This window comes from Rhinatrema bivittatum, chromosome 4, assembly GCF_901001135.1.
Source record: "Rhinatrema bivittatum chromosome 4, aRhiBiv1.1, whole genome shotgun sequence".
NCBI lineage: Eukaryota > Metazoa > Chordata > Amphibia > Gymnophiona > Rhinatrematidae > Rhinatrema > Rhinatrema bivittatum.
This window is the reverse complement of record NC_042618.1, coordinates 209717947-209745619: the sequence shown is the minus strand read 5'-3', so window position 1 is coordinate 209745619 and position 27673 is coordinate 209717947. Positions and strand designations below refer to the sequence as shown.

The window sequence follows — 27673 nt, the reverse complement described above, 5'->3', positions numbered from 1 at the left end:
ACTAATATCTGAACCTGAAGTTGATAGTATAGAAGCCTAACCTAGATGGTGAAAAAGTCTCTCACCCCAAATTCCTGCAATACCCTCATCAAATATGGCCATTCCACACAGTCAAAAGCTTTGGCTACGTCCAAGCTCACCAACATCCCATCCCTATCAAAATTAGCCAAGGACTGGAGTGCCAGAATCACTTTCAAAAGGTTATTATTGGAGAGTCTGCCATTAATAAAACCAGACTGGTCAAGACTCACCAACTCCTGAATAACCCCATTCAGTCAAGCAGCTAGTACCACTGCTAAAATTTCAATATTTTGGTTCAAAAACAAAATAGGCTGATGTGCATCTGGAAAGCAAGGGTCTTTACCTTGCTTGAACAATAATACAATTGTGGCCAAATTATGCCCGGTCTCAAAAAAACCCCCTCATGGGCAGCGTGAAACATAAGTCTCAAAGGACCCAAGGTTGAATCTCCTAAATGCTTATAAAACTATGAGCCCAGCCCATCCGGACCAGGAGTTTTCACCTATTTTAGCTGCTTAATAACTGGAAGAATCTTCACTTTGGGGTAGATTTTCAAACCGCGCGAATTGGCGTACTTTTGCTGGCGCATCAGGCGCAAGCAAAAGTACGTGGGATTTTAGTAGATACGCGCGTAGCCGCTAAAATCCTGGATTGGCGTGCGCAAGGCTATCGATTCTGTATAGCCGGTGCGCGCCGAGCCGCGCAGCCTACCCCCATTCCCTCCGAAGCCACTCCGAAATCGGAGCGGCCTCGGAGGGAACTTTCTTTTGCCCTCCCCTCACTTTCCCTTCCCTTCCCCTACCTAACCCACCCGCCCGGCCCTGTCTAAACCCCCCCCTTACCTTTGTCGGGGGATTGGAGGCGTAAAACCCCACGCGCCAGCAGGCCGCCAGCGCGCCGGGACGCAACCTGGGGGCGGGTCCGGAGGGCGCGGCCACACCCCCGGACCGCCCCAGGCCGTAACCACGCCCCGGACCCGCCCCCAAAACGCTGCCGACACACCCCCTAAACGCAGCGCGGCTCGGGCCCGCCCCCTGACACGCCCCCGACACGCCCCCCTCGCCAAATCCCGGGACTTACGCGAGTCCCGGGGTCTGCACGCGCCGGTAGGCCTATTGAACATAGGCGCACCGGCGCACAGGGCCCTGCTCGCCTAAATCCGCCTGGATTTGGGCGGATTTAGGCGAGCAGGGCTCTTAAAATCCGCCCCTTTATGTATTGGGGCCTCTAAGTGATCCCAAGCTGACTCAGATAATTGGGGAACAATCAAGTCTTTATAAGAATTATGTCTTTCTTGTTCAGCATTGCCTCCCACTGCATAGATTTTCTTATAATAATCAACAAATGCAAACAAAATATCCAGCGTATGCACATGAGAACAGAAAGCATAGTTGAGCTGGGGTATCAGTCTCTTAAGCCCTCTATCATTTTAACCAGCTTGGCCAGTAATTTGCCCAGTTTGTTGCCCCATTGATGTAATTTATACTTGTAATACATAATATTTTGTTGTGCTTTGACAGTCAACACATCATTAAGTTCCCTTTGGGTAGCTAGCAATTCCTCTTTAGCAGATTGGGAGAGATCCCCCACATGCAGCCTTTTCAAGATAAGTAATTTCTTGGTGAGATTCATAATTTTTTTTTTATCTCTTTCCTTTGCTTTCCTAAATTGATAAGCTAAGATGTGTCCCCACATCACAACTTTAGCAGCATTCCAAAATGTACTATCATTTATATCCTTGATCTATTAAACTCTACATATTCTTCCCATTTTTTCTTAAGAAAGAATACAAATTGCTTGTCCTCATATAATAAAGGAGATATTTTCCACTGCCTCGATCTACTCTCTCCAGCACATAGCGCAAGGGAAGAGACAACCATATCATGATCCAAAAAAGGAACAATATCAATACTATTAGATGTTAATTTAGCAAATAAGGTTTCTGCAATCAAGCTACCCTAGATTTATTTATTTTATTTATTTAAAAAGTATTTATATACCGTTTTTTTAGATATTGTGAACATGTGAATAGTAGGGATGTGCAGCGGGTACAGATTCGTCCAATTTGGTATTCATATTCGTCGGTGGACAAATATGTTGTATTCATTCAATGGCGCCCCCGATCCGTTGATACGTTGCATTTGTTTTCTGGTTCTCATTAAAGTCAATGGGAGAAGTATTTGCAGCCTATTTTTGGCTGCAGAACTGGGGTTTTCTTATCAATTTTGATGAAACTTCTGGGGAACAATCATCAGAACAAGAAAAGAGCTCCAAGGTACTTAGACTGTGGCAAAATGGCACCAAAGTGGCATGAATAGCCTAAGGTACTTTAAAGGGGCAAAGGGGTACCAGGAGTGGCAAGAAGAGTGCTTTAATAGAGGCGCAAAGCAGCAGCGAGAGTGTCAAAAACACACCACAGCTTCAAAAGAGAGCTCCGATAACAGATGCATGAACCCTCGAAGGCAGCACGACAGGCAAAGAGGCAAGACAAGTGGCATCAACATCCTACAGCACAATGAAGGGGGAACATAGCAAGCAGAAAGACTAGCACCAACACACTGAGCAACCATGATAGTGGCAAGAACACCACAAGGAGCTGAGTGAGTCATCTGGTGTATGGCAGCAAAGCAGAGTGGCAGAGGGTAGATACAGGCTGGCTACATCCGGGGAGAGTTCCCTTTCCTTTGTGCAGGAAAGGTCTCCCTAGAATGGGTTCGCCCCCTAGAGTGGGGTGTTTCCATCGGTGTCTAGTGAGCTCTCGCTGGTCTTTTAAAATCTGGTGGAGTTAGCAGATATACAAACGAGAATTTTCAAGGCTGAGGCAGACAGGCAGAGTACTCAAGGATAGATGTCAAGCCCACGTAGGGACATAAGGCCTGGACGGACAGGCACAGCAATCAAGGACAGAGGTCAAGCCCTTCTAGGGACATATGGCCTGGATGGACAGGCACAAGATTCGAGGACAGATGTCAAATGGAAACCCACATAGGGACATAAGGCATGGACGGACAGGTACAGCATTTGAGGGCAGAGGTCAAACTCTTGTAGGGAAATTAGGCCTGGACAGACAGGCACAGCATTCGAGGACAGAGGTCAAGCCCACTTAGGGATGTAAGGCCTGGACAGACAGGCACAGAATTCAGGGTCAAGCCCACATAGGGTCATAAGGCCTGGACGGGCAGGCACAGCATTCGAGGATAGAGGTCAAGCCCACATAGGGACATAAGGCCTGGATGTAAGGCACAGCAATCGAGGACAGTGGTCAAGCCCTTCTAGGGACATTTGGCCTGGTCAGACAGGCACAGCATTCGAGGACAGAGGTCAAACCCACGTAGGGACATAAGGCCTGGACGGAATGGCACAGCATTCGAGGATAGAGGTCAAACAGAAACCCACTTAGGGACATAAGGCCTGGATGGACAGGCACAGCATTCGAGGTCAAGCCCTCATAGTGACATAAAGCCTGGATGGACAGGCACAGCATTAGAAGATTTCCTTTGTGCAGGTATGTTGTGGTTTGACTGTCACTTCTTCCTGAACTGGTTCACTGCCAGAAGAAAATGGCATCTTTTTCATTTCTGAAAGATAATTCAACAGAGGATGCTTTTAGAGCAATAGAGACTGCCATTTGTGAAGCAAGAACTGAGCTGGAGATTTTTTTTAATACCCAGAAGCTATTAACTGTACTTATGCACTTCAGCTGATAAGAACATGAAGAGCTCTCAGAAATAAGAAAACCGCTACTCAAGTCCAAATCTACAATATCAACCTATGTTGACTTTGTGGTTTACACAGTGCCTCTGTAAACAATGGGAACACAGAGGATGAACTAGAGTGCAGCTACCACCAGTTTTCGATAGTACTGGCAAGGTCATGAAAAATATTGAGCATATGAAATATGCAAGCTCCAAACATCTTAAGTCAGCTTTTTATGTTCTTACATTCCAAATGTGAACGGACAGACACAGTGTTTCAGGTCAGGCCCTTGTAGGGACGTACGGCCTGGACAGTGGACAGACAGGCACAGCTTTTCATGTCAGGTATATGTGCTGCATTGCTTATATTATCTGGAGCATAGGAGGCAGTTGGAGCTGTTGCAAGGCTTTCAATTGCTTTTATTCATCTTGCCATTCACAGGGAAAATTTGGAAACCCAAGCAAAGGCAGGTTTACTTTCAAAAACACTTACATTTCCATAAACTCTGGTGCCAGCCTTGAGCAGTGAGGGCTCATGATATCACCTGTCATTGAAAAGACACGTTCACTGGGCACACTGGTTGGTAGACATGACAGATATCGCTGAGCCACTTTGGCTAGGTGTGGCCAGACAGTAGACTTGTGTGCCCAATATGCCAGTGGATCTGTCTGCATGTTCTCTTTGGGCTCTGAGAGATACTGTGTCACTGACAGCTGTGCTGGTGTCTCCTTTGCTTGGGTGGACTGAGAGTCACTCATGCCAGCTGCTTTCTCTCTAGCCCATAGCACAAAAGATGAATCTTTATGGGCAACATGCCTTTGGCGTTTTGAAGTGGAGGAGGAGGAGGTACTAGCTGTCACTGACAGAGTGCAGCACTCTGAAGTGCCCGCTGTTTCCTTCTTTGCTTCACGCCTAATCTGTCTCTGCCTATGGCGCTCCTGTTCATGGACTTTTGCTAACAGCAGGTCCTTCACCAATAGGAGACAATTGTACTGTAGGACGAGTTTCCCTTTCATACGGGGATAACAAACTGTGGCGAGCATGTATGTGTTCTCTTCTGTTAAAGGCCTTAATCTCTCTTCCACCTGCTGCTGCAAAACATCCAGACAATGCAGCACCTCAACTGTTATTCCCTCTTCCTGTTTAAAGGCCTCCAAATTTTCATCCAGGAAATTAACTATAGGGATGATGTCAGCCAAGGTGGCACTTCTGGAACTCAGCTCCTCCGTGACATCCTTGAAGGGCTGCAGGATTTGTACCAGCTGACTCATGACTAACCAATCATGATGCCCTAGGGGATTCTGCACACCTATGTCCATTGAACCAGAAAGTTCATGAAAGGGTGTCTACAGGTCCACTAACCTCTGCAACATCATAAAGGTAGAATTCCACCGAGTGGCAATGTCTTGAGTGAGACGCTTGAATGAGATGCATGTCCAAATCAGTCTGCTTTTGTCAGAGAACCTGCCCCGCCTTCACACTTCTGTGGAAGTGCACTGCTATGTTCCTGTATTTCTGAATTAAGCTATGCTTAATTCAGAAATACAGGAACATACAGGAACATACAGGAAATACAGGAATCAATCAGTTGCAGTTCTTTATAAAGAAAGCCGATGCCAATATCTGCTTAGATGGTTTACAATCCACTCTGGGATTGTCTGTAATGTTAAAATCCACCCCCCCCCCCCTCCAAAACGACAATATAATTTTCCCTCTCAGATATTTTAGAGACCAGTTTGGAAAAAAAAAGAGTGAGAATATTTATGAGATGTATAGATACTAACAAGCAACACTTTCATGTTATTTAGCATCCCTCGTACTATTACAAATCGACAATACAATTTCCCTAAGAAAGGACACATCTTACTAATTAATACTGCCACCCCCCTTTGATTAGTCATAAAAAGAGGAATAAAAACAATGGCCAACCCAATCCCTTTGTAATTGTTGGTGCTCCACATCATTTAGATGTGTTTCCTGCAGGAGTGCAACCACAATGTTTTTCTTTTTTAACTCAGAGAGCATCTTTTTCCTCTTTTTGGGAGAATGTAAGTCAGCAATGTTAAGTGAGCCCACCTTAATAGTAGCTATGCAGATATTTATTTAAAAGTAATTTTGCCTCATATGCTACACTTTTAAGACAGGAGATTTCCCAGCCTAGATCCCCTCCCAAACCTCTACAATCCCAAAAATTCTCATAACAAATCCAGGAGAAAGGGAAATGTCTGAATCAGCCACACTCATATTCTCATACACAACACACTCATGCACAACCATAAACATTTTACCCCAAAATCTTTCAAACCCAAAGTCCTGCTCAGCTCCCGACTCCAACACTTTCCTTCAGTGGAATTCTCCAGTAGCGTCATTCATTGTGGATCCAGGGCAAGGACTCTGAGGCTCCAGTCTTCTGTGAGAAAAGTATATATTGGAAGGAAACCTTGCATGTCACATCCTTGAGGAAAGAAAAAAGAGTGGAGAGACAGGAGACACAGGGCCGGTGCAAGGGGATTAGGCGCCCTAGGCGAGTCTTCTCCCTTGCGTTCCCCCCCCCCCCTGTTGCGCCACCACCCCTTGGTCTCAGCCCCAACTCCTACCTCATTCTCGATCACGCCCGCTGTGTGGTTTTCTGGGTCACGAGCAGGTTGGGCACTGCTCGCGGCCCACCAAATCTCCACTCCTCTTTGCCGCCACTTGCGGCCCCATATGGCTCGCACACAGTGGCACACCAAGGGTCTCCGGGGGCCAATGTATTTGTGTGCCTCTCCAGCATCCCCCCTTAATCCTTCTTGTACTAATGCTTAAGGTCACAGAAAATCAGTGGCATCTCTAGACAGAAGAATTTTTGGGGGGGAGCCAAAATGACATTTCTTCATCACACCCACCTCTATAGCATGGATCCTGCTAGGGATGTGCAGAGGGACGCCATACGTTGCATTCGGGATTCAGATTCGTCGGGGGGCAGATACGTTGCATTCGGCAAGGGGGCCCCCCGATATGTTTATCCATTAATTCCTATTCGTTTCCCCACTAAAATTAAATTAACTACAACCCCCCACCCTCCTGAACCCCCCAGGACTTACCAAAACTCCCTGGTGGTCCAGCGGGGGGTCTGGGAGCCATCCCCTGCACTCACACCCTCGCTGCTGGTCTCAAAATGGTGCCGATAGCCTTTGACCTACTATGTCACAAGGGCTACCGGTGCCATTGGTCAGCCCCTGTCACATGGTAGGAGCACAAGATGGTGCATGTTATAAAATAGCACGTCCATGTGCGTGCGCTGGTAGCGTGCGCACATGGATGCATGAGCGTATTTTTTTAAAATCTACCCTTTAACTTCTTGTTATACTTAGGGGTAGATTTTAAAAGAAGCGCGATCAGCCTACTTTTGCTTGCGCATCAGACTCAAGCAAAAGTACGCTGGATTTTAGTAGATACGCGCGGAGCCGCGCGTATCCACTAAAATCCTGGATCGGCGCGCGCAAGGCTATCGATTTTGTATAGCCTGCGCGCGCCGAGCCGCACTGCCTCCCCCCGTTCCCTCCAAGGCCGCTCCGAAATCGGAGCGGCCTCGGAGGGAACTTTCCTTTGCCCTCCCCTCACCTTACCCTCCCTTCCCCTACCTAACCCACCCACCCGGCCCTGTCTACACCCCCCCCTTACCTTTGTCGGGGGATTTACGCCTCCCGGAGGGAGACGTAAATCCCCGCGCGCCAGCGGGCCTGCTGCGCGCCGGGCCGCGACCTGGGGGCGGGTACGGAGGGCGCGGCCACGCCCCCGGGCCGTAGCCACGCCCCCGTACCCGCCCCCAAAACGCTGCCGACACGCCCCCGGAACGCCGCGACGACCGGGCCCGCCCCCCGACACGCCCCCGACACGCCCCCCTCCGAGAACCCCGGGACTTACGCGAGTCCCGGGGCTCTGCGCGCGCCGGGAGGCCTATGTAAAATAGGCTTCCCGGCGCGCAGGGCCCTGCTCGCGTAAATCCGCCCGGTTTTGGGCGGATTTTCGCGAGCAGGGCTCTGAAAATCCGCCCCTTATAGTTTGCCTTCTGAAGAGAAAGGAGAGAACGTTGATCAGAGTGCAAAATATGAGGCTTCTCAACCGTTCAACCTTAGCTTGCAAAAGTTCTAGATCCAATTTGAGCTTTTTATTGGCAGCTCGCAAAGCAACTTTAAATCATTTAAAAAAAGAGCTCAAAACATGGATATTTAGTCAAACATTCAAAGATGGCGCTGATTAATTTCTCTTAACATAGCTCACGCATGTCCTCTTCGGATACGCAACTGCCCTAATAAAACTATATCACAGACTGCTTGATGCTAGAACTTACAGAGTTTTCCGTGCTCTGATATACACTGTTATAAACGTTGAAGATGTTTTGAAATATGTAAGTTTCTTTCTCTGATTAAGTTATAATGTTAATTGTAATAGGTTGTTGTAATTGTAAACCGGAGTTAAGGCTAATAGCTATACCTCGGTATATAAAAACGCTTAAATAAAAATAAAAAATAATAATAATATTGAATGTAAAGAAATAATCGATTTTCCCCTGTATGTGGGTGGAAAATGCAGGGTCTTCCAAAAGGCTCTCATTAAACCACCAAAGACGGTCTTCAGCTGATGAAGGAGCAAGTACAATATGTAGGGAAACATAGAAACATAGAAACATAGAAATGACGGCAGAAGAAGACCAAATGGCCCATCCAGTCTGCCCAGCAAGCTTCCCTCATTTTTTCTCTCATACTTATCTGTTTCTCTTAGCTCTTGGTTCTAATTCCCTTCCACCCCCGCCATTAATGTAGAGAGCGGTGATGGAGCTGCATCCAAGTGAAATATCTAGCTTGATTAGTTAGAGGTAGTAGGGGTAGTAACCGCCGCAATAAGCAAGCTACACCCATGCTTATTTGTTTTTACCCAGATTATGTTATACAGCCCTTATTGGTTGTTTATCTTCTCCCCTGCCGTTGAAGCAGGGAGCTATGCTGGATATGCGTGAGGTATCAGTTTTTTTCTTCTCCCCTGCCGTTGAAGCAGAGAGCTATGCTGGATATGCATCGAAAGTGAAGTATCAGGCACATTTGGTTTGGGGTAGTAACCGCCGTAACAAGCCAGCTACTCCCCGCTTTGTGAGTGTGAATACTTTTTTCTTCTCCCCTGCCGTTGAAGTTATGCTGGATATGCGTGAAGTATCAGTTTTTCTTTTCCCCTGCCATTGAAGCAGAGAGCTATGCTGGATATGCATCGAAAGTGAAGTATCAGGCACATTTGGTTTGGGGTAGTAACCGCCGTAACCGCCGAAACAGTGGTAAGATCTGAAATCAAAATAGGATGAATTTTAGCCGAGGTTATAACAGGAAGCAATGAACTAAAAGTCAAAAAGTAGTCAATTCTGGAGTAGGAAGAATGTGGAAAAGAAAAAAAACATATAGGGCCGGATTTTCAAAACCCTAAGCACGTAAATCCATATGAGGCAGGCCCAAGAGGGTCAGTAATGGTTGGGGGGGGGGGGTTAGAATAGGGCTAAGGGGTGGGAAGGTTAGGGGAAGGGGTTGGAAGGATAAAGTAGGGGGTTAGGAAGTTCCCCCCGAGGCCGCTCCGAAATCAGAGTGACCTGGGAGGGAACAGGTGAAGGCTGCGGGCGTCGGCGCACGCAGGGTGCACCCCCTTGCGTGCGCCGACCCCCGGTTTTATAACATGTGCGCACCTGCGCACGCATGTTATAAAGTCGGGTGTCCATGTGGGCGTGCCGGGTAGCGTGCACACATGTACGCCCGCGCGCTTCTTTTAAAATCTACCCCAAAGTCTTTATTAGTAGGGTGGAATAGCCTCCATGGATCAACCAAATTACAGGATTCCACAATACCTTGTATAGCTGTATGTGATTTAAAGTGAGACAATTTGGACTGAGATTGTTTGTCCAAGATAAAATCCAGTGGTTGGTTAAAAATTTCCCCCCACTACTAATGTGGAAGACTCCACACCTAAGAACAATGATGAAACATCTTGAAAAAAAAAATAAGATTCGTCTGAATTGGGAGCATACAAATTAAAGAAAGTAAATTTGCCTTCCCCAATTGCAACCAACGTGGAGACCCCCCTACCTTCAACCTCTGCAGATTGACTCAAAATGTTAACTTCTAGAAATTTATGAAATAAAATAGATACTCTTTTTTTTCTTTTGCGCAGGATCAAAAATAACCTTCCCAACCCAATCCTGTTTAAGCTTAAGAGGTTCAACCAAGGAAACATGAGTCTCCTGTAGTAGAGCCACATCAGGTTTTAAAGCTTTTAAATATATTAAAACTTGTTTACATTTTATAGACTGTGAAAGCCCATTGACATTTAATGATACCACAGAGACGTCAGAGACAGCAGATTCAGACTCTTCTATGACAACAGCAATGTTTAGAGTAAAAAACATAGCAGTAAAAAGCATTCACAGGCAACTAGCTCCGGAAAAAGAAAAAAAATACAAATATCACTAGTGAGAGAACAAAGTAATCCCCATAATAATGGGAAGAAGTGAAGATCAGCCAGCAGGAGCTTCTGGCAGGCAATTCAGCCAACCAAGATCTAGCTCTTTATGAAACAACAAACTAGGGTAACGCAATTTTAAACAGTGAAAGCCCAACAGTATCAAGCTTGGTTATCGTGTGACTCGTAAGGGCTGGAATTAAGGAAATCAGTGTCATCTCAAAACTACTAGGACAGCAAGACCAGGAAAACCATAGATGAAACTTGATTGTGTCTTATCAAGTAATCATCTCCCGAGCAGCCTTCAAGTGGTAAAGAAAGGGGTTCGAGTCTTCTGGGGAAATCAAAAGGCTTTGTTTGATTATGGCAAGCGACCCTCATTTTGGCGGGGTAGAAAAGGCCACATTGGGCTCCAAGTGCTTGCAACGGCGGGCCGTGAGATAGAAATGTCTTCCTTTTCTGGGCAATTGTCTTAGCCAAGTCTGGCACAAACAGCACAGAGAATCCTTTATAAGACAACGGGGCTTTGGATCGAGCAGTAGACAGGATTTCCAATACTTTCTGGTAACTCAGCAATTTAAATATCACTGGCCTCGGGTATGTTTTTCCCTCCCCTCTCCCTTCCCTTCTTTTACCTGTGCCCTGTTATGTTTTCATAACTCAGCAGCATTGTATATGCGTTCCCCCCCCCCCCTGCACTCAGACCCCTTACCTTTATTGATAGCAATATTTGCAAGGTTGTATATAGTGCTTTTTGAATGTATAATTTGCAATGTTATATATAGTGTTTATCAGATGGTTCTCCCATCTCTGTACCTTGTTCTCCGTCAGGTACTGTTCCTATATTATTTCCATCTGTCCTTTTTTCCCGCTCCTCGCTCGTTCCTATTTTCTTCCCAGCTGCTCCCCTCCCCCCACCCTGGTTTTTTTGTATTTTCCTCCTTCAGTTATATTGTAAACTGGCATGATGTACCCACGAATGTTGGTATAAAAAAGCTAATAAATAAATACATGTAGAGCTAGTGAGCAACCTCGAAGGACCTGACGCGCCCGCTCGATTTCAGGAGGATAAATGAATTGCATATTGAGGCATGCTGGGATCATAGTGGAGAGAAAACCAACCATATCCTGTCGCTCCATACCTTCAGGGACACCCAGTACGCGGAGATTATTTCTGCGATTGCAGTTAGCTAGATCTTCGAGAGGTCTCATTGAAGCTTCTCAATTTTAGAGTCCGCTGTTGGGAGGGCCTCCACTGCAACATTCAGTGATGTAATTTTATGTCCAGCTTCAGTCAAACGGTCCTGAAACGCTGAGACCTGCTCTGTTAAAGAAGTCATCTCAACTTTAATCGCAGCAGTAGTATCAATGTTAGATTGCATCATTACTTTAAGCTGTTTAAGCTCTTCTAAAACAAGATCTGTTGATACCATGTTTTTTTGTTGTGCACCTTTTTCCAGGGTTGGAGGATCCTGTTTGGAGCGTTTAGTGCCTGATAAAACCCACCAACGCAGCTTCACTTTTACCTGATTTAGATCCAGACCACGCAGATGAAAATGAATATTGGATGAGGGTAAATATTCCCAAGAAAAATGGGTGATGGCAGCCGATTCTCTCAGGAATCTTGAAGTTTAGGCAGCCATCTTGCAGCAGCGCTACAGCAGCCCCCCCCCCCCCCCCCCCCCGGTTACTTACCCTTTCAAAAAATACTAAAACAAGGGGACATGCCATAAAACTAACAACCAAAAGATTTAAAACAAATAGTAGAAAGTACTTTTTCACTCAGCGCACAATCAAGCTTTGGAATCTATTGCCAGAAGATATGGACAAGGTGACTAGCATAATGGGGTTTAAAATAGGTTTGGAGAAGTTCCCGGAGAAAAAGCTCATAATACATTATTAGCAAGGTAGATTAAGGAAAGCTATTGCTATCCCTGAGAGTGAGAAACAGGAAATAGATTTACTGTCTGGGATCTGCCAGCTACTTATGACCTGTATTGGCCATTGTCAGAGTCAGGATTTTGAGCTCAATGGACCTTGGTCTGATCCAGCACGGCATTTCATATGTCCTTATGTTCTTTGGTATATTCTGCCCTGTCCACTACAATTTTTCCCCTTTCCTCCTGTTCCCTGCAAGACAAGAGGGGAGGGGATAGAGTAAGGAGAAGAATTTATTAATTTATTCTTAAAGATTTCCTGCAATACTATATACTTGAAAGCTGGTCACAATAAATTTTGAATACCACAAAATGCAATCCACAATGTATCTTGCCTTGAGCTACCAATGAAAAGATGAGAGTTAAATATAAAATAATAAAAATAATAATCATATTCTCTACTTTGCTCTAACTGTTGCAATTCAGCTTGGGGGAACTAGCCCACAAGCGGCCTCTCACCTTCCCTGGTGACTTCAGCGGCCTGGAGGCTGCCGGCGTTTCCTGCGCATGGCTGGGAGCCACGGCCTGCCTTTCATCTTCACTGCAGCAGGAGCCACGGACTTCGGCCTCCTGCAGCGGCACGAGGCCGCTGACACCGTCTTCAAGCTGCAGGAGCCGCCCTCTGTGCTCCTTCCTGAGGTAGGGAAGCTGCTTCCCATGCCGGGGCCTGCCCTGCGGCCCAGCTCAGCTCCTGCTCTCCTCAGCGGCAGGATGCCGCTGCCCATCTGCAAGCTTCTCCCTGGGTGTTTCCTGCAGAGCCCTACAAAAGGGCGCAGTAGTCACTTCCAACTCGCCTTCGCAAGGAGCCAGTTCCCTTCTCTGGACTTCCGTCTTCTGCTCCTGCCTGGCATCTGCTTGGGATCCCATTCCACATTTCTGGTATCTTCATTTGATGTTCCGTTCCAGTCTTGATGTTCCATTCCAGCCTTGATGTCCGTGTTCCAGTTTGATGTCTCATGTGGCTCCACTATCCCATCCCTGCATGGTCCGCGACCAGTCCAGCGGGGTTGTGTAGGGCATGCAGTGGCCGAGTGGTCCGCGACCATCCCGGCTGGGGTCTGTAGGGCACTCGGTGGGATTCCAGTGGTCGTCGCTGAGGAGCCACCATGTTTCTGATCTTCTCAGCAGTGCAAGTCTCCGGGACCTTGTTTTAAACCTGAATCAGAACCTGAACCAGATCCCTGCACCCATTCTTGGTCCAGAGCTCCTTGCCCTTGCCCCTCTCCAAGAATGAACTCTTGTGTAAGCCTGTCCGTGGCGTGGCTCGTGCCTGGCCTTAACTGGCTGTGGAGGGCGTGCTCGGCGCAGGTCCCTGAGAGTCTTTGTCTCTTCTGTGTCAAGTCCTCGTCTCTTCCGATCTTCAGTTACAAGTCCTTGTCTCATCCGATCTTCAGTTACAAGTCCTCATCTCATTCGATCTTCAGTTACAAGTCCTCTTTGGACCTCTTTGGACCTTCAGTTACAAGTCCTCATCTCTTTGGATCTTCAACTACAAGTCCTCGTCTCGTCTCCTGAGTCCTTCCCAGACTTGGACTTGTCTCACCGCAGGGGCACACACCACTTGTCTCATACTGGGGTGCACCTCCTAGCGCTCCCATCCATTGCAGTATAACACTAACCTCTGTGTTATCCAGCTCCTCCCTTCCTCTCCCCTGCAGGTTGCCTGGAAGGGATGTGAATTTATTTGAATCAAGCTAGGTAAAATGCAATGAGACCATTTTTGTTTCATTTTTGAGCCCATAAGTTTAAACAAAAGATGTTTCATTTGTATATGTTTCCCATTCAAGTCTATGGCACATTGAAAAGTGCTGTAGTGAGACTGATAATTATAGTAATCAAGCAATGCATGTGTAAGGTAACAGCCTGGCCAGAGCAGAGGTTGGAGAAGTAGGCAAGTAGATGGGATGGAAGAGCAATCAAGGTGAAGCATTTTTTAAAGTAGCCTATAGCTGGAATCTGGATAAAGTGATGTTGATGTACTTCCAAAAAAAAAGTCTGGGCATGTGCTAAAAACTATTATCTCTGTTGGATTTCATAAGGAAAGGTTATCTTTTCAGAAGTTTTCTTAGAGTCAAATAAAAGGTTTAAAAAAAGAAGGTGTGAGAAGAATTTTGGCATTGGCAAAGGGCTTTTTCTTATCTTCACTGCTGCAGTCATAGTGCTCTCACTGTTTGAGAGAGAGACAGAGGTGCTGCTGCATTTTGTCTGTTCACTGGAGAAGAGCAAAGGGCAGTTGAAATAAAGAAGTGCTACCAGTGAACAAAAAGCAGTGATGTGTTTGTCTCTGACTGCATAGTGCACTGCTTGACTGCGAAGAGCAGCCTTGCCAGTTTTTTCTCTGACAGCGTTTTTATGTGTGCAAATGGAGTTAAATCAGTAGTGCACACACATTTACTGTGTATGTGTGTGTGTGTGTGTGTGTGTGTGAATGATAAAAACATTTTTACACACACTGTGAGAGATAACCCTAGCCAAACAGAGTCTGAGTCTGTGCCATTAGCAAGCCACTAACTGCTTGGCAACTTGGCACTGTGCTTGCTAAGCACTGAAGAGAACTCAGTCTGTCAACTTGATTGAATGTTTGTGTGCCAGACACACAGTCAGTATTAGAGTGATATTGGTGAGTGGTACAGCAGCCTTCCTGCCATGTGACATCAAAAACCCCAATAGCCACATACAATTCCATCATGTCACTGTTAGCAAAGTGGAGAGGAAGGATTGGCAGAAAAATAGCAGGGGCAGAGGATTGGTTGTTGCTACAGAGTCATCTCAGCCTGTCAGTAAGACAAGCAGTACCAGTAGCTGTCACAAAAAAAGAAATCTTGCCAGGAGTGGAAGCCAGTTGAAGCCATAAATGTCCAACCATTAGGTATGACAGAGAGTCAGCAGGTCTTCTCTATTTCTATCCTTCCCCCACCCTGAACCAGGACTAGTGATTCACAAGAAAACTCCCCAAAATAAATAAATAAAAAATCATCTTAATTAAAATATGAGACAACCATACCAGACAGGTTGTGTACTAGAAGGTTATCTTCTCCTTCCTAGTCTGTGTTACCAGGAAAGTGAGGCCCTGGCACCCAGGAATAGGAAAAACACAATAACTCCGATTCCGTCAAACTCTAACTCAAAATGTCACACTGACCTCTCTCTCTGTCTGCCTTTCAGCATACTGGAGCGCTTCATTCCAGCAATCTCAGAGGAGACGTAATTAGGCAATGCTAAGCTCTGATCCTACTCTTAATCCCATGTCCCAAAGGGTCACCAAATAAATAAATTTAAAAAATATTTAACAGAGTCTTCCAGCTCTTGGTGCCTGTGTTATATACAGGGCGACGGCACACTTTTTTACATGACCATAGGTGCCGAATTCTGACAAATGCCTGCATTGGAATTGTAACTGGGACTGGCAATGTTCTCTGAAGAGGGGTAAGAGTTGTCTTGTTCATAAAACGAAAAAAAAAAAAGATACTGGGTTAGAAAACTAACCAGCTTTGAAGGAGAAGTGTAGAGCTGACAAGACATGTTGGACTTGGGGAAAACTAAGAAATCTAGTGTGAGACCAAGCAGTGGAATGTTTAGAAATTGGGTTAATGGGCCAGTCAGGTGTGTAGGAAGAGGAGCCTGTAGTGCAGTGCTTCCTCACCTTTTGAGTCTAAGACCTTCCTACATTAGCAAAATTGTGTGGGACATCAACCTCCGGGGTGCAGACAATGTGGATTTCTATGACCAAATAAAAGAGATCAGGAAGCACTGAAAGTCCCACCAGTTGTTCTTCCAAATTTAAAGCAACTGGAGAGAGGGGGCAGAGAGACACTCACAAATCCATCACAATGAGCCATCTCGCTCTTATTTATAAGTGCAGGAGAAGTGATGTGGGTGTAGTTGTTGTTGGGAATCCCGGCCGCTGCAACCCGCAGCTGGTCCCCCCCTATCTGCCTCGACACTCGGCGGGGCTTCCTGTACTCGGCACAGCATGCCCCAGGCCCAAGCCGGCCGACGGCGCTTCCCCCGCGCGGCTCTGGACGCCGCCGACTTCCTCTTCGCATGCGCCTCCCTAGGCGCACGCACGGGACTGCCCGACTCTTAAAGGGGCTGTGGCAGAAAACGGCGACCCAGCCCCTGAAGATGGCATCACAACTCAGGGGTATTTAAACCCTGGCTCAGTCCCCAGAACCTTGCCTTTGTAACAAGTCCTGCTCCCTAGGAGTGCGTGGTGGTTGCTGTTCCTGATCCTGAGTTCCTGCTGCTCCTGATCCTGAGTTCCTGCTGTTCCTGATTCTGCGTCCCTCCTTGTTCCTGATTTCTGCATTCCTCTTCTTGGCTTGTCCTCCTGATTCTGACTTCAGCTTTGGTTTCCTGATTCTGCTCTTCTGCTGCCTGTCCTGACCTTTGGCTTGGTTCCTCATCTCTGCTCGTCTGCTGCCTGCCCCTGACCTCCGGCTTGGCTTTCTGTATTGCACCTTCGCTGCCTGCCTCGACTTCTGGACCGAGCTCGCCTTCGTCTGTACTCCGCCAGCCTCGACCCGGTTCCCCGCAGCCGCCTAGGCCTGCTCCTGGACTCCTCTTCACCGAAGAGGCCCGCACCCTAAGTCCTGCCGGCCCCGGCACCCAAGGGCTCAACCTGAGGAGAATGAGGGCTGGTATAGGTGAAGCACCAGCCGGGTCTTCCTCACCAGTACCTCCTTCCGGCGACGAGGACCACTGGGGGCCATCCCTCGGCGGTGGCGCCAACCCTCGCCCCGGCCCAAGGGTCCACAGCACTAACAGTAGTGAGGACAGCTGGGCTTTGATAGTTACTTTGACTGCTACATGTGACTGCCAGATCTCCTCCACTAGACTGCTCCCAGCATTCATGAGTGAGTTGCATCCCTTGCGCAGTGCACTCTCTCCCTTTCTCGAGCTGCCTGGCAATAAGACAGAGGAGGTTGGGATGGGGAAGATGAGGAGGTGCCGCATGCAAAGCAGAGCCCAGTTCTTCATGCCCTGTATGCTGCTCATTATCAGGCCGATACAGTACAGTGCGCTCCGTTGGAGCGCACTTTTAGCCTGCTATTGGACGCATGTTTTCCCTTACCCCTTATTCAGTATGGGGAGGAAAACGCGCATCCAACCCGCGGCACCTAATAGCGCTCTCAACATGCAAATGCATGTTGATGGCCCTATTAGGTATGCGTGCGGGATACAGAAAGTAAAATGTGCAGCCAAGCCACACATTTTACTTTCAGAAATTAGCACCGACCCAAAGGTCGGCGCTAATTTCTTCCGGCACTGGGAAAGTGCACAGAAAAGCAGTAAAAACTGCTTTTCTGTGCACCCTCCGACTTAATATCATAGCAATATTAAGTCGGAGGTCCCAAAGAGTAAAAAAAAAAAAAAAAAAAAAATTTGAATTCAGCCCGCAGCTGTCGGGCCGAAAACCGGACGCTCAATTTTGCCGGCGTCCGGTTTCCAAGCCGGTGGCTGTCAGCGGGCTCGAGAACCGACACCGGCAAAATTGAGCATCGGCTGTCAAACCCGCTGACAGCCGCTGCTCCTGTCAAAAAGGATGCGCTAGGGACGCGCTAGTGTCCCTAGTGCCTCCTTTTACCCGGATCTACCACCGGACCTAATTTAAATACTGAATCGCGCGCACTGGCCACTTGCCGGTGCGCGCGCCGGGAGAGTGGACTTTCGCCCGCTCTCCCGCAGACTTTACTGTATTGGCCCGTATATTACCACACTCCAGGGCTCATGCTGTAGCTAGGAGAAAGAGGCATGCATGATTACATGTGTTCTCAGAAAGGAGTTCCCACTCATTTTAAGCACCAGCGCTAGTGTCGCTTGTTTCTATGAGGTGCTGAGAGCAGAGCCCAGGTGCTGATCTGGATCTGAGCATCGGGTAGTGATGACTTTTCCATGGTAGACCGTCACCTGATCAGGTCTGAAGGTACCACCAGCATGTCTTGGCACACTGTTTAGCTAACAGGAACCATAGTCCCAGCAATGAGGTGATGAGGAGGGAGGGCGATTAAGACACTGGTGGAGAATACAATCCTCCCCCCCGCCTACATCTTTCACCATATCTGGTCCTCCCCCCTATCCCTGGCTGATTTTATGCCACAATCCACCCCTGGCTGCAGAGTCGGGGATTTTTGGGGGGGTTTTTTGTTTGTTTAAATTCAGATTTTGGGATACAACAATGTTTGGGATAGTGCGAGTTGAGGTAAAAGAGGAGAGAGAGAGCCACCAGAGATTTCTAAGTGGTGAGAGAAAGGAGAGTTTTTCAGCGTGACTGATGGAGTGACAGAAGAGACCTAACAAATTATATTGTATACATGGAATTCCATGCCAGCAGCAAATGTACCTGATTGTGAATCCTTGTGAGACTGATGCAATGAGAGATGTGGGGGAAGGGTGCAAAGCTATGAAGCAATAAACTTGCATGGGGGTGAGGGGAAGGTATTGAGAATGATTAAGCCATCCACCTCTGCTAGTCTTAATCATATAGTGCTTTCAATTCCTCCCTAACCAGTCCCAAGCCTGACTGCACTGCTCAGATAACGCCAGTAATTAAAAACTTTGCCTGGGGGAGGGGGAAGCTGCAAAGTTTCTATAAACTGCAGTGTGGAGTGCAAAGATTATTCCTATGAGCCTGGTTTCATTTAAACTGCTTTGTTACTGGCATTGTCTCATGGGTGAGCTCTGCCTTCAGCCTGCTTGCGGACAGTATCCTGGACGGGAATGGAATAAGGGCTCATGGTTTCAACAGTAAACAAAAAAAAAAATATATGTTTTGGTTTATGGGCTACAGGCTATCTCTGACACGGTCAGCTGCAGATGTTTTATCAACCCACTGCCGCCTACTGACTAAGGGTGTGAGACAGAAAGAGTGACCCGATTACCGGATACTCCATGTCCTATATACAAGTGGAGGCCAGTGGTCAGGCCATAGAGACCTGTGTCACCTTTAACGCCGGTCCAGTAAATTAATTGGTGATTAAGATTTTCCCCACAGAGAGCATTTGAAAGGAGTCCCATGTGCAGGTCACAGGCTTCTTGTAGCATACGGTAACAACCGGGAGTGACTTCCAGAGCTGTGCTGCTCATCCCCCACAGCAGAATTCTGTTACCCAGGCAGAACTGCCTCAGCTCCTGTGCTAATGCAGGTGAAGTTATTCATTTCATACATAAATGTAGGAACAAGCTCAAAGGAGCAACGAGAATTGCTCAGAGCAATGACTTGATTAGAACTGCAAGTACTAACTATTCCTAATCCAAAGATAAGCATCTGAATGAAGTAACACATGTGGAAACAAGTCAGCTAAAACTTATACCTGAAGGCTTAAAACTAATAACCGGGCAAAGAACAGAGAGAAAACCCCATATTGTTTCATTTTAGTTATATATATATATATTTTTTTTTTTTGACAATAATGGAAAATCAAGTAAAACTAGGCCCGAAGAAGAAAAGAAATTGAGTCTTAACCATTATAACAGCTCCTTAGGCATTCAGTATTGAATAAGCCGGCCAGTGACAAAGTTATCTAATTAAGATCATCTGGTTAACTTTAGCCCAACATTCAGCAGAATTAATCTTTCACTGAATATACTGTACTTGGCTAAAGTATAGTATGGTTTCTACCAAATTGCATGCTTCTCTTTGATTTTGGGGGCTACGGATTTCACTCATGTCCCTATAAAGGTACCAGCGGGTATCAAGGCCACCTTCCGCCACCACAAGGGTTTCCACTCCCTCAACATGCAGGTGGTCTGTGATGTCAAGAGGATCATCATGGAAGCTCAGGTTTCTGGGATCCTGTCTTGATTCTTATAGCCTCTCACAGTCAGGAATTCTTCATGACCATTCCAGAAGATCATATCACTGGAGACTGGCTTCTAAGTAGGTGTGCTGCTCTTGCTTCAACCACACAGCTACAAACTCCTGCGCTTTTCTATCCCTGATATCTAGCTGGACATACCACTAAGGCCCAGGAGGCCCACTCCAGCCTCTAACTGGGAAAAGCTCTGCTGTCTACCACCATGGGATATCTCACTCAGCTATTCTCTGCCTCCTCTCTTACAGGTGATAAAGGATATCAGGCTCATGATCCTGCTGGTGTACCAACAGACTAGGTATGTGCTACAATAAGGCCCAATGACAGTCTAGTGCAGTCATCAAGAGAACCTTTGGTCTACTCAAAACATGTTTCCACTGCCTGGACAGATCTGGGGGATGTCTTCTCTATAACCCCACAAAGATCTGTGACATCTTTCTAGCCTGCTGCATGCTTCATAACCTCACCAAAACGAGAAGCCTGCCTACTCTAGAGGGATTAGATGATCATCTTGAAGAGGAAGAGGCAGCATATTACCTAAGCACTGAGGAATTGCAGAAGATACATTGCCAGACTCACCAGTAGTTTGTAGAAGCAAGGGACACACTTGATTCAAATAAATTTTCAATGGTGAATGTTGCAATTCTTTATAATAAAAGGTGATATAGTACATATAGAATTAAACTTTAATGCTTCCTAGTGCATCCTCTCATTTTGGAGAGTGGCTCCAGTGGTTTCAGTGGAAGCACTAGGTGAACTAGACGACTGCCTAGGGTGCCACAGGTTTGGGGGCAGCCCAGCAGCCACCTACTACTTCCATTGGACCTGCTGGAAATTGAGAAATAACTTTGTCCCGATTCCTGACACCGATGACAGCTGCAGTACCTAGGTGATTCACTGATTGGACCTCCTTCTTCCAGCCCTCGAGGACTGGAAGAGGAAATGTGTTGAGGGCCTGCACATGCAAGAAGAAGGATGCACAATCATCGCAGCTTGAAGGAGCAGCCTGGAAGAAGAGACTGAGAGAGTCAATTGCAGCATTGGCTGGGCCGTGCAGCTGAAGTGAGGCAGGACTGGCTAAGTCACGTGGCTGAAGCGAGGCAGGATCAGCTGCGCTGCGCAGCTGAAGAAAAGCAGCATTGGCCAGGCCGCGCAGGAGAAAAGATGCAGCAATGGCTGGGCCATGTGGCTGAACAGAGGCAGCATCTCTGCTCAACAAGGAAGACAGTGGAGGCTTCCTGATGCCATGGAAGTCCAAGGACTGCCTACACCTAGAAGAGAGAGTATGGGTGTGAGCATGTGTGTGTGAGAGAGCTTGTGAGGAAGAGAGAGCGTGTGGGGTGAGAACCTGTGGGGGGGGGGGAGAGAGAGCATGAGGGGGAGAGACAACATGTCTGTGTGTGTGTGTTTGAGAGAGCATGTAGGGGAGAGAGAGCAAGTGTATGTGAAAGCATATAGAGGAGAGAGCATGTGTGTGAGAGAGAAAGAGAGAGAGAGAGAGAGAGAGAGCATGTGGAGGAGAGGGTGAGTGTGTGTGTATGAATATGTAGAGTAAACGGGTATGCATGCATGTGTTGGAGCATGTGTATGTGAGAGAGAGGAGAAAGTCTGTATAAAGCAGCCTCTGCCTCCTCCCACTAATCTATGACAAACTCAGACTGAAAATTAAAAGTTCCCAGGTATGGAGAGCGGGAGATTTTTTATCCTTATTTTTAATTATTGGTTGGTGTTTGGTGTGTCTGCTATTCTGAAATATTTTGTTGGTGTTTGGGAAAGCTTTCAAAATTTGCAGGAGTCTTTAATTATTGGATATTCTATTCATCAACTGTTTTGAAATTAGTTTATTCGTATAATTTTACTAATATGATTAATAATTTATATATCTTGATTTTATTGTTTGATGTTGCATGAGGAATGGTGACATTTTTGGTTTTCCATTATTGCATGTTGCGTTTTACAGTTCAGTTTTTGTCTGCACACTTCTATTTATACTTATGGTGGCTTTAGTCTGTATTTGGTGAGGGTTTGTGTTCTGTATGTGAGGCTGAGATAAAGCATTCTGTTAGCATGGGTTTCTCTGTAGGGATCTGTAGTAGTTTGGCCTGTTCTGTTTTCCTGATAGGAACATGGCCAGCGGAAGCACTAGGCAGGCTAGGCATGGGCCTAGGGCGCCAACCATTAGGCGGTGCGAACGGTGGCGGCAAAGAGGAGTGGATATTCGAATCTCCACTCCTCTTTGCTGCTGCCACTCGTGAACGGTAGGAGTCAGGGCTGCGACTTGGGGGGGCAGCAGCGCAGGGCACCTAATCCCCTTGCACCGGTCCTGGATAGGAGGTGTAGTGATATTTTAGATTCTGGTGTAATATTTGCCGTATTCCTTTTCATAGGTAGGGTTGAATGTTTGTAGATAGTATTGTGTTGATACTGGAGGACCATGCCCACACAAAACATGTTACAATAGGTCTAATGCCAAATGAATTCCAAGTTGCAAAGTTTTCTTGTTGGCATCACAACAGTGCATGCAACTATCACAACAATGTGTATATTATTTTTACCTCTGAATATTATTTTTATGTAAAATATGTTGTTATAAATGCATAATTTAAATTTGTGTATGGAGAGGTGGGGGAGGGAGTGCCAAGCTGTAAGGTTTGCCTAGGATGCCTAATATCCTTGCACCGGCCCTGAGTGACTCCGGTGCCTTGCAGTGGTCCAGTCTTATGCTCCTCTGCAGCGGTGTCTAGTGCCTTTGGAGGGCATGGACACTGAGGGTAGTGGCAGGAAGTGAAAACTATAAGAGGGCTGAAGAGGGTAGAATTGTTCCTGAAAAGCGACATGAGAAGGACCTGAAAATGAAGGCCTGCCTGCCTGAAGTAGCACAAGAGGCGCCGAGGGAATCATAAGCGCGGCATCAGGCCTCTGAGAGACTTCCACTGCTGCTGCTCAATGCCTGCCTCAAAAAACAGCTGAGGCTTTACTTTGCCTGCTGTTGCCGCTTTCTCCAGCCGCCCCGGATCATCTTTGACCGCACTGTTCCACCCTTGGTAGCTGACCCGCCCTAGTGACGTCATCCCAGGGTGCTGAGGGGGTCATAAGCGCGGCATCTGGCCTCTGGCACTGTGTGCCAGGTGTTGCGCGCCAAAGGTGCGCAACAAAGGAGCCCGCCCCTTTATGTGCCCCTTCATGCTGACCCTGCTAACAACGAGCAACTTTGCTTCATAACAATTTGTTTATTCTGCCTTACCATGATTACTAATAACTCTTTTCCAATTCCAGACTGTATCTACCAAGGCTCAAACAATATGAGTGTTCCTGGCAAGCTGAAGATAACTCCATCTGCATATAAAGTAAGATCATCAATTCAACGGAATCTGGTGACTATCCCTCTCAAAGACTTCCTCACTAACTGCCTGTTCTTTTTATTTCTGCTAATCAATGCTCAATCATTGACAAAAAAGTCTATTTTAATTTCTGATTTATTATATGAAGTCAAGCCTGATTTCATTGCTATAACTGAAACTTGGCTAAAAAATACTGATAATGTGATTACCAATCAAATAGATAATGGCCAATATGATATTTTTTCCATACCAAGAGCAATTCGTTGGGGTGGGGGCCTTATGTTAATAGTTAAGAAAAAACGTATGATGAAAAATCTTCCACATAATCTATCTCAGCAATATGAAGTTGCATTATTTGATTCTATTGATTTACAGATTTGTTTATTATATTGTCCACCAGGTCTTCTAGACCATAACATCTCCCCACTGATAGAATTTTTCGCCTCCAACCTCAACCACAATAAATCTCCCATTATCATTGGTGATTTTAACTTACACATGGACGTAATATCCCTAGCACCTACTTGTCAAATTCTCTTAGATGCCCTGACAGCCCTGGGCTTTAATTTATTAACTAACAATGCGTCGCACAAAGCAGGACATACTCTATGTTGTGCTCGGTGATGGACCCTTGTCCTGAAAGGGAACAGGAGGTAACTGCCCCCAGGGGCCGGAGCACTGGAGGAGACAGAGGCTATGAAGAGCTTCACCACTGGAAGCCCGAGGTCCCCGCGGGAGGGGCCCGTAGGGACCTGGGCCGCTTGGACTTAAGTGGGCCTCGCAGGGTCTCCTGAGAGAATGAAAGTCCGGCATGCCCATGGACACAGGGGGAGCGCGATCGGGTTCGAAGTTGGAGGCTGGTTGGAACAAGGAGAACCAGAACAGAGTTGGTGATGACAAGGCGAGGAACAGAGCCATAATCTGGAGACAAGGTCAGGCAGGCAAAGTTCAAGATCCAGAGGTCAGACCGAGGAATGGTCAGTAAAGTAGGGGTCAGGTACCGGAGGTCAGACGAGGTCAAAGGCAGGCTGAGGTCTTGAGGCAGGCGGCAGGCAGGCAGGCAGGTCAGGAACAAGCTGAGGTCTTTGAGGCAGGCGGCAGGCAGGCAGGCAGGTCAGGAGCAAGCTGAGGTCAGTACCAGTAAGACAGTTGGAGGGTAGACAGATAGACGAACACAGGAACAAGCAGGACGCAGGAACTAGGATGCAAGAACAAGTCAGGAACAGAACTGGAACAGAAGGATCCTGGAACGAGACTAGGAATAGGTAAGAGTAGGAACAAACACAGAGGCAATCTTAGAACAAACCGACCCGATTGCCAAGGCAAGGAAGCATAGACAGGAACTTCCTTATATCAAGGGATCAATCAGGACGCGCCGCATAGCTAATACCCGCCCTTGGCCCTACATGAGTCCAGGCTGTCCACGTGCGCGAAGGGGCGTGGCTAACATGGTAGAGGACGCCGAGCCTCGGCATGAGACCTGGTGCACAGTGGAAGGCCCGGCGACTGCTGCCGCGGGACGCCGGGGCCTGGCAGGGCTGGCAACTACCGCAAGGGAGGTTGTCCCGGGACCGGCTGTGGAACCATGAATGTGAGCAGGCCCATGCGCAGGACAGCCGCGAGCGGGGCGAGTAACACTTTAGACTTAATTTTTATCAATGATAAAATTAAATGTAATTCCTCAGTAAAATATACTCCAGTTCCAGGTCAGACCATTTTTTACTACAATGTAATAGGGATGTGAATCGTGTCCTCGATCGTCTTAACGATCGATTTCGGCTGGGAGGGGGAGGGAATCGTATTGTTGCCGTTTGGGGGGGTAAAATATCGTGAAAAATCGTGAAAAATCGAAAAATCGAAAAATCGCAAAACCGGCACATTAAAACCCCCTAAAACCCACCCCCGACCCTTTAAATTAAATCCCCCACCCTCCCGAACCCCCCCCCAAATGACTTAAATAACCTGCGGGTCCAGCGGCGGTCCGGAACGGCAGCGGTCCGGAACGGGCTCCTGCTCCTCAATCTTGTTGTCTTCAGCCGGCGCCATTTTCCAAAATGGTGGCGAAAAATGGCGGCGGCCATAGACGAACACGATTGGACGGCAGGAGGTCCTTCCGGACCCCCGCTGGACTTTTGGCAAGTCTCGTGGGGGTCAGGAGGCACCCCACAAGCTGGCCAAAAGTTCCTGGAGGTCCAGCGGGGGTCAGGGAGCGATTTCCCGCCGCGAATCGTTTTCGTACGGAAAATGGCGCCGGCAGGAGATCGACTGCAGGAGGTCGTTCAGCGAGGCGCCGGAACCCTCGCTGAACGACCTCCTGCAGTCGATCTCCTGCCGGCGCCATTTTCCATACGGAAAATGGCGCCGGCCATACGCGTATGGCCGGCGCCCTTTTCCGTACGAAAACGATTCGCGGCGGGAAATCGCTCCCTGACCCCCGCTGGACCTCCAGGAACTTTTGGCCAGCTTGTGGGGGGCCTCCTGACCCCCACGAGACTTGCCAAAAGTCCAGCGGGGGTCCGGAAGGACCTCCTGCCGTCCAATCGTGTTCGTCTATGGCCGCCGCCATTTTCGCCGCCATTTTGGAAAATGGCGCCGGCTGAAGACAACAAGATTGAGGAGCAGGAGCCCGTTCCGGACCGCTGCCGTTCCGGACCGCCGCTGGACCCGCAGGTTATTTAACTCATTTGGGGGGGGTTCGGGAGGGTGGGGGATTTAATTTAAAGGGTCGGGGGTGGGTTTTAGGGGGTTTTAGTGTGCCGGCTCACGATTCTAACGATTTATAACGATAAATCGTTAGAATCTCTATTGTATTGTGTTCCATAACGGTTTAAGACGATATTAAAATTATCGGACGATAATTTTAATCGTCCTAAAACGATTCACATCCCTACAATGTAATATCTCACTTGATCTCAATAAAAGTCAATCATGTGTAGAACCAATCACATTTAAACCCTGCAAATCATCCATTAGATGACATACCGACAACTGCACTTAAACAACTCACCCAGGTAATTGTCCCCACCATTACTTTAATCATTAATAAATCGCTTGAGGAAGGCATTTTACCAGATACTCTAAAACACGCAATAATTAGACCAATAATAAAAAAAAAAAAGAATCTAGACCCCACAGTTCTAAGCTACTATCATCCAATTTCAAATTTAACATTCATTGCCAAGTTAATTGAAAAGGTGGTGTTAAGACAACTTTCTGAACACCTGGAATCTAACGACATCATTTATAGGGATGTGAATCGTTTTTGAACGATTAAAATTATCGTCAGATAATTTTAAAATCGTCCAAAATCGTTAGAGTGCACGATACAATACAAATGCCCCCGATTTATCGTCAGGGGCATTTGTATTGTATCGTTAAATAGGTCATGGGAATTATTTGGGGGAGGGCAGGAAAACCGGCACACCAAAACAACCCCTAAACCCACCCCGACCCTTTAAAACCAATTCCTTACCCTCCCCCACCCTCCCGAACCCCCCCAAAATGTTAAGTTACCTGGTGGTCCAGTGGGGGGGGGGGGTCCCGGCGCGATCTCCCACTCTCGGGCCATCGGTGCCATTTTGGCTGCCACTAATTAAAATGGCGCCGATGGCCCGATAAAAAAAAAAAACCCACCCGACCATTTAAATCGATCCCCCACCCTCCCGATCCTTTTTTTTTAAGTGAGGCCCGCGCCGCTAAAAAAAACAACCCACCCGACCCTTTAAATCAACCCCCCACCCTCCCGACCCTTTTTTTTTAAGTGAAGCCCGCGCCGCAAAAAAAAAACAAAAAAACACCCGACCCTTTAAATCGACCCCCCCTCCTGACCCCCCCAAAACCTTTTAAAATTACCTGGTGGTCCAGGGGGGCCTCGGGGGGGCCTCGGGGAGAGATCCAGGGGGGCCTCGGGGAGAGGAGAGATCCAGGGGGGCCTAGGGAAGAGATTTCCCGTTCCCAGGCCCCTGTCACATGGTAGGAGCACTGTGCTCCTACCATGTGACAGGGGCCGGCCAATAGCACAGATACCCTGTCACATGGTAAGGGCAAAGGTGCATCGGCGCCATTTTATTTTTAGAACAGCTGATGCCTGGGAACGGGAAATCTCTTCCCGAGGCCCCCCTGGATCTCTCCTCTCCCCGAGGCCCCCCTGGACCACCAGGTAATTTTAAAAGGTTTTGGGGGGGGTCGGGAGGGGGGGGGTCGATTTAAAGGGTCGGGTGGGTGTTTTTTTTTAGCGGCGCGGGCCTCACTTAAAAAAAAATTTGCGATGTGAATTGGAATCAGAAACGATTCCAATTCACATATCTTGACGATCAGATTCTTCCCCCCCCCCCCAGCCAAATCTGATGGTTAAGACGATCTGGCACACGATTCACATCTCTAATCA

General features: G+C 47.4%; 1 long non-coding RNA gene across 2 annotated transcripts in view; it reads left to right on the top strand.

Annotated features, from left to right (window-relative positions):
- LOC115089486 overlaps positions 1 to 27673 on the top strand; it is a 51345-nt gene that overhangs the window by 6379 nt on the left and 17293 nt on the right. For both annotated transcript variants that reach the window (XR_003856111.1, XR_003856112.1), the window contains exons 2-3: positions 11655 to 11767; positions 23222 to 23292. This is a non-coding gene — a long non-coding RNA (uncharacterized LOC115089486). The remainder of the gene's footprint in view (positions 1 to 11654; positions 11768 to 23221; positions 23293 to 27673) is intronic.